Below are 7711 nucleotides of genomic sequence, written 5' to 3' on the forward strand. Positions count from 1 at the left end.
ATTTTTTGTGTTTATAAGTTTTAGTTTTCTTCTTAAATTTGTTTTTGTTATCTAGTGTGATTGTGCATTATTTTTCATCCTGTGTGCAGGTGGTGACTCCTGGTCACTTTTTTCTGTGCATTGTGTTGTTCCAGCTTTGTTAGTCATGTTTCATGTTGTTCTGCTTTTTATCAGTTTGTATGTTCATTTGAGGGCCCTGGGGAAGATAGCATCTTTACTGAAGCTTACCAGGCTACCCTCGTTAAACAAGGTTTAATAAAATAAAAAAAAATAAATCATTGTCCCGCGGTCATTCAATCTTGAGAATTTGTCGCTCTGAGAAATAGATATATAGACGTCAAGAACCATACCATGTCAAAGATTTCAGACTTTATGATTGAAACCACTTCAGATACGGGTAACATTTTGGATTTAGGTTTTTTTTATGTTAATATCCAAATAATTAATCACTTGATGAAAAGGGGACCGCATAAGTCATGTTGTTGTATCAAACTGTGGTATGTACGTGCACTGCTAAAGCAATTTTGGATGACTCTTTCTAAACGTGATATTTTGACTAGAAACGTTATTTTGAACGTGCATTCCTAACATTTGAAGCGTTTACTCAAGATACTGTCACAAATATCAAAGATGACAATGATGATGTGTATTTTCTTCTGTTCACAGGCGGAAAGGTTATCGATTACAACCATTTAGCAAAGGAAAGAACGCCCAAGGATCTGAGAGACGTTAAACGGTAATTCAAAGGAAGAGTTCAGCTTGTCAACATCTGTACGAAATAGTGATTCCCTTTAGTGCTAGAGGACAAGATGTTTTTAGGCCGTGCTATGAGGACAATCTTACGCTCCGAGCGTAAATGTTCATGTCGGAAAGCTGCTATAATATCGACGGGACTCATGTTAGCCACGTTTGCAGTTCTACACTTCAAGATCCTGCCACATCTGAACGGCGCCTACAACCACCCTTGTTATTTATCCGCTCAAGAACTTGATGACTTCCACTACATGATTCGCAATGTAATAACAGTTTATGAAGATATGAACGTCACCTACTGGTTAGATTTCGGGACGCTATTGGGAGCAGTAAAGACAGGTGATATCTTGAGGTAATTTCCAAAGTAATGTTACAGGGACTAAAGTTTGTGGCTTTAAGGCGTTGTTAAACGATTTATGTCGTGTTCACAGCCTATACACCAAACTGAACCTATGATGAAGGCCTATGTCGAACTTAACGTAGTCAACACCATAACGTTTTAAACAGCACATAATACATATGCACACTGTGGACAACAACAGTAGACGAGGTAGAATAGTCTGCCTCAAATTATTGCGTTCAAATTTGTACTTCGCTGTGCACTTTGTAATAGATACAATCCAATATGGCTTGCAGCCAGGCTTCATATGCGACGCTATATACACAGACACAGAGGCTTGGTCATATATTACAGTTGACTCTATTAAGAAGGTGCTGCTCTTAACCAGCTCAGTTATTATCAAAACAATATTTCTTATCAGAGATGACATGTAATCTCCCTTAAACTGCATGTTTTCTGAAAAGCAGAGAATCTAAGGTAGCACTAGTTTAATCGAAGGATGAAGGGGTACATCTTTCGGGTAGAAAACCTCTATTTCGGTTTTGGTGATAACAAATAATATAAGTTACAAACTTGATACTACCTTATCAGTATAAGTAGAAAAACATGACAATTTTTGAATCGCACACATTGAAAGTACTTATATTCATAAAAGTGATAACGTCATGACAAGTAATATTGAAATGACTGTTATTCAAAGTGTGATAACTTGCTTGCCAAAACAGCATTTTGTTATATAGTATTTAAAAACATAATGTGAAAATATCACAGAATTTGGCCCAGCAAGAGTGGAGCACAACATTTTTTTGAATTATAGAAACAGGACAAAAATAAACCAGGAAATAGGCTGCTTTGAAAGAATTGGCATAAATTTACACTTTTTCCCCTCCAAACTTACCACTGCTTGTAATGCTTATAGGCGAACCCAAATAATATTTTACTTTAAATTTGGGTTATCACATCAATGAAACTTGATTACTCCCTGCAAAAAAGCCTGATTTTTAGCAAAACACGTTGTGTTATACGCATTGCTTGTTAAAATCAGAACCCTATTACTGCTTACCATGCCTGCGTAGGGCCTTGTCTGACTTTTAAATTTACAGTTACGTTATTGTGAATCTTCGATCTTGAAAGCCATATAGATCGCGAGGTTCATATGATCACATAACAAGGCGCAGTGATTCCCTCGTTGTGACAGCACACAACTGTAATAAGGTTTGTAGAATTTACGTATTACCCTAGTTCTGACGTCAGAAGTAGAGAAACACGGTCGGTACTATTTGTTTCTGTCGGTGTGTTATTGAGGCTGCCGGTCGACGTTATGGCGTAGATGAAAATGGGGTTGGTACTGAAGAATTTCGGGCGAGAGAGGTGATCACAAAAACACATAATGGAAATCAGCAGCTATTGATATCACAAATTTTGATAGTTTTCCCGTTTTTATTCGAGCAAGTGAATACCATTGCGTTCACTGTCGTCTGCAATAATTGAGTACGTGTCCCGAGCTGTAAATCGCTGAGTCATCGGTCGAACTTGGCAATGGTAAAATACACTTTAATCGACAAAAAATGTTGTATAGCAACTGATTACATTCTGGGCATCAACAAAGGATTGAATCAACATAAAACTTCAGCAGTAGTCTATATTATAGCGAGAATGTCTATTGGCGCAACGTGTACAGTGAACGTCGTTTACGGGAGTGTAGGAGTCCCCGAACGCTCCGACTCCAGCGTCTGCCAAATCGTGGATTGAGACATGTTTTTTTCCCTTTTGAACGACGGTCGAATTTTTTGTTGAGTAATCTGTTGCCGATTTATTGTAACTGAAATCTGCTAGGAATCAGATCCCCTTCGAACATCAAAGGTATGTCCCTTTGCAGTTTCATTTAGCGCCTGAAATAAGCCGACGCGGTTTTAATCTGAATGTCAGAAAATAAAGGCCTATTAATTGAAGTAACTTCGCACCTAATACTTATACATTATATTTCATTGACGCTGGAAAAGGGGACTTCTATGTTTGCTTCCGTATGCCCTGGATCTTGAGAGCATTATCGGAGTAAAGATAATAGACAGGGCTATACTTTCAACCCTGCCTGCTAAAATAAAGGACGGGTAATGCGTCGCTAGTAACCTTTTCCTGGCAACTTGCTTTCAACAGGGAAACCACAATTCAGGGCGAATCGTTTCATACATGTTCAAATCCTTCCTCCACCGAATGCCCAGACAGACACGGTATCATCTTTGAATATGTATTTGCACAATATTAACAGTACTACAACCTGTCTAAGCATATGCTGTCATTTTATGTTACAGACACGACGGAGATGCCGACATCAGCAGAATTACACCCGAAGGGGGCACCTACAACCTCGGCGAATTCATGAAACGTCTGTCGGAAAAGGGGATCGATTCTAACAGTAGGTATGCTTGGTATAAAGACGTTCTTACCGATCTCTATCAATGGGAACTGTACGACGGAGATTACAACGGAAAACCGATGAAGATGATGCGGAGGAAGTTGTCAAAACAAAAAGTAGATGCACAGATATTTTTGGACAAAGTCAACGAGAAAAGATATAACTTTCCAAGCTCTTGGATTTTACCGACGAAGAAGATCGATTTTCTCGGGATGAAAGTCAAAATCCCAAATAACCCTGGACGTGTACTGAAAAATCATTATCCTTTCACGTATTACAGAACGTTTTCGATATCTTTTCCATATAAATGGAAGTGTTGGGTTCCGTTTTTCAATTAGAACACATGAGGGTACGATTTGGATTATATTCCCACATGTACCAAGCACAGTTGACGACCAGTTTTCCTTCTTGTTGGTATTGATAGTGTTAGGAAAGGATACTATAGTGCTCTGTACCAATACTCAGCTAGCAAGGCTGTAGAGTGAAATCAGGAGGGATTGTACAAACGAACTAGATATTCCGATGAATATTTTATTCAACAGTTTAATCAAAGAAGTTTAAATTTCTCGATATTTTGAAACGTTCTCGCGTCATTCCCATTTCTAAAAAGAAAGAAGTCGAGCTGAAGTTGAAAATTATCAACCGATTTCCATTTTCACAATAAAAATCCTTGAAATGACAGTTCATTGACAACATCACATTATGTTTATGATGGAGGACCTACTTATCAGCATGATTTTGTTTCAGCTATTGTGTTATTAAAATACATCTATTCTTAGTAGAGATATTTTCATAGCAATTAATAACATCGCACAATGAGATGTCATAAGCATTGATACCTTGAAAGGATCAAACAATATTACTCATCAACCACTACTCAGCATGTAGACATTGATTCGGTGTTGAGGTACTTATCAGACTTGGTTCGATTTATATATTCACATGTAGGCTACACAAACCAATTGTTACGAATGCCTTTTCTGAGAGGATACATATCGATTAAGGGGTCCTTCAGAGTGCAGCATACACTTTTAAAAAATTGTAAAGACAATAATTATATGATTAGCATTGATAGCAATTCTAAGTAACTCAAGACTATATATATATAACTATATATATATATATATATATATATATATATATATATATATATATATAATATATATATATATATATATATATATATATATATATATATATATATATATATATATATATATAAAGGTAGGGCAAGAGAGAATACGATTACTTTATTAACAAATTAAAGCGTTGTAGTGGAGTTCCCTTTCTCCTTATCCGAAATTCAACCCTAAAGAATCCTAAGATTATTCATGACAAATACAACGTTCTGCCCTCCTTCACTCACCTGAGCCCTTGCAAACTGATTTAGTTCAAAAAACCACAATCAAAGCTGGCATACAATTTTAACAAGTTCCACTTATAGTCAACATTTGTTCAACTTTCATCGCACCCGTCTCATCTGCTTGCAATATCGGCATGGTTGTTGACAAAAATCATTTTTTCAGTCAGCATGCATTGCAAACTAAAGTACAGCCGTCGCCACCGGATTAGATCTGTACGACGCTACCTCACCAATGATGCATGCCTAACCTTAATACATGCAACTTTAACAGCCAAACTTCACTATTGTTGTTCACTGCTATATGGACTCGCGGATAACTATAGGCCTGTTACAACGAGCTCAAAATGCTGCAACGAGAATATTCACACGCACCAGGAAATTTGTGCCGATCACCCCAGTTCTTACCCATCTCCATTGGTTACCAGTTCGTCTCTGGATTGACTGCAAAAATTTTGCAGTTAACTTTCAAGGGTATACACATCCAGACTCCTGCCCTATATTCCAACTCGTGCACTCCTATCGTCCACTGAGAAGTTTAACATCTACAGCCTACAAAACCCTTACCTATGGCACCTTTAACTATGGAACATACTGCCACTCGACATCAGAGAATCCCTGGACTTGGAAAATTTCATCAAAAATTGACAACGCACGTGCTCTTTAGAGCATAAAGTGTAATTTACCAATCGAGCATCATGGAGCTAAACACTGTTTTTAGATTTTGACGCTTTATAAACTTTGCTGATTGATTGATAGTCCGTGTCCGTGTCTGTCTATAGTGAATAAGGCAAGAAAAACGAAAACGAGAGATAAAAGGTTTCAATAGCGATGTTTAACTAAAGACGAACGAGAACGAACGGTCGTCGTATTTACAAGCATACCATTGGTCAGCTTTTGTCGTATTTACATGTCTTGTCGCAAATTCTGTAACGGGATTAATGGTACCTCATTAATTAGTAATCGTCAGCTTTGTTCGTCACCTTTTGCCTCATTATAATATTCGGTCGTCTCTATGTACTAGTCGGGCCATGCTGTGTGTTGCAGCGACGTTAGACGGGGAGAACGTGATGACCGTACTTAGGTTTATCTCCGACCACTAATGGCGATTTGTGGCTCAGCAAAGGGGAGTGATTGTGGTTTATCTATAAGAAATTATATGAAGCGAAAGAAAACTGTTTTATGTATAATGCGACCAATCTTGTAATGTTTTATGGCTGCTATTTACAGAAAACTTGCGATATATGGACAATTCACGAGTAGGCCTATTTCTTTGGAAACGGGCAACAAAATACGTTTAGGTTGCTGAGGTCACTTGGAACCTTTTATGACGAGAAATGATTCAAACAAGTTCTTATTCAATATTCTGGTTTGTGTACATTTGTGAAGTGCAGCTGATTGTGTGGGGGTGAACGCGGTACAGAAAATTTCGCTCCAAATCCAGGAGAAACGTTTGGATCACAGTCAGCCAACTGCACCGACTCAATTTTTAACACCTTCGATTATCATGAAAACATGAACACTGAAATTTGAAATGAGTTTGTATGAAATCAAAAGAAATACATGAGGAGCTATTGCAAACGACTTTATTTTTTAAATTCTAAGTATGTGCCTGTACGGCAGATATATTCCTTATTTTGAATAGAATGGTTTATATAGTGAGGAGATTAACACAGTTCCCCTAAACACAGTATTACACGCATGGTTTGTAGTAATTAGAACAATGATTTTAATTCACTTATTCTAACTATCAGGATTACAAAAGTATGTGTTATCTTAGACAGTAGAAAGAGTTTCTTTCTACTGTCTATGGTGTTATAGATTCTTTAGCGTAGTCTGTGAACTAGGTTGATGTGGCGTTGAGCTGGGAAAGCACATACATCTGCCACTACAGGCATGAACCAACGAGGGTGACGGTACATTTCTTTGATGGCTCGATACGTCTTGAAGAATGAAATAGTGTGTTCGACATTAATTCGACATCTGTTAAATTCACGATTAAATATAAGGCGATCCGTGCGATGCTCCCCTACTAGCTGGTTCACCTGGAATTCTGTCATTAGCGGATACCTGTTTGTATATCCACGATCGGCTAACAAGTAGATATCTTCCGGAATATCCAATTCCAGTCCAGGGCCGATGCCTGGCAGCAACTGACACTGTCAAGTATCAATTAAGTGCCCCCCCCCAAAAAAAAAAAAAAAATCCGGACAGCAGATCTATGACATTCCCTCAGTTATCACATATTATCTGTGTGCTCATCGCATGGTATCGAGAATGTCCTCTGAAAAAAGTTGTGTTGAGCTTCTACCGTCGGCTAATATATCTCGTGCAGCGTACCGTCAATGGTGCATTGACGGAAATCGTCGTCCCCTTCACACATTGATAAGGGAATGTTACGAACGGTATTTGGCCATCATGGGCAGATTGCCTCATACTTTACACATGATTGACCACACACTTAACAATTTGGACGAATATTTAAATCGCATGTAATTTTGTTGTTTTAAAATCAAGAAATCCATTTTACGTTAACTGAGTCTGTTTTTTTAGTAATTAAGTTAGTAGGGGTAAAACTGAAAGCAAAAAATGTGGGATGGAAATGAAAGGTATGATTTTTTTTGTATTTTATTTTCATCTGAAAGAAACAAAAAAAAACGGTTTTAAGAAACGTCCTCTTTATAAATAAACATTATGTGATTAAAAAGCAATCGACAGTCTTTACCAGTTTTATTTCAACTCAGTGAGTATGACTATATATGTTGCCACTACTTGCTTTCGTCATGTCTCATCTGTATTATTGTACTAGTCTTTTCCATGGTATCACAATCGGTTCAAACAG

At 37.6% G+C, this 7711-nt stretch overlaps 1 protein-coding gene and 1 long non-coding RNA gene across 2 annotated transcripts in view; one reads left to right on the forward strand and one right to left on the reverse strand.

The window, feature by feature from the left end:
- LOC139127398 (flavin-containing monooxygenase 5-like) overlaps positions 1 to 7711 on the reverse strand; it is a 147742-nt gene that overhangs the window by 77576 nt on the left and 62455 nt on the right. The window lies entirely within an intron of this gene.
- On the forward strand, positions 747 to 4190 carry LOC139127336 (uncharacterized). Its single transcript, XR_011550978.1, has 2 exons — positions 747 to 1105; positions 3406 to 4190. It is a non-coding gene; the product is annotated as an uncharacterized lncRNA (long non-coding RNA).

Source organism: Ptychodera flava, unplaced genomic scaffold, assembly GCF_041260155.1.
Source record: "Ptychodera flava strain L36383 unplaced genomic scaffold, AS_Pfla_20210202 Scaffold_31__1_contigs__length_3010019_pilon, whole genome shotgun sequence".
NCBI lineage: Eukaryota > Metazoa > Hemichordata > Enteropneusta > Ptychoderidae > Ptychodera > Ptychodera flava.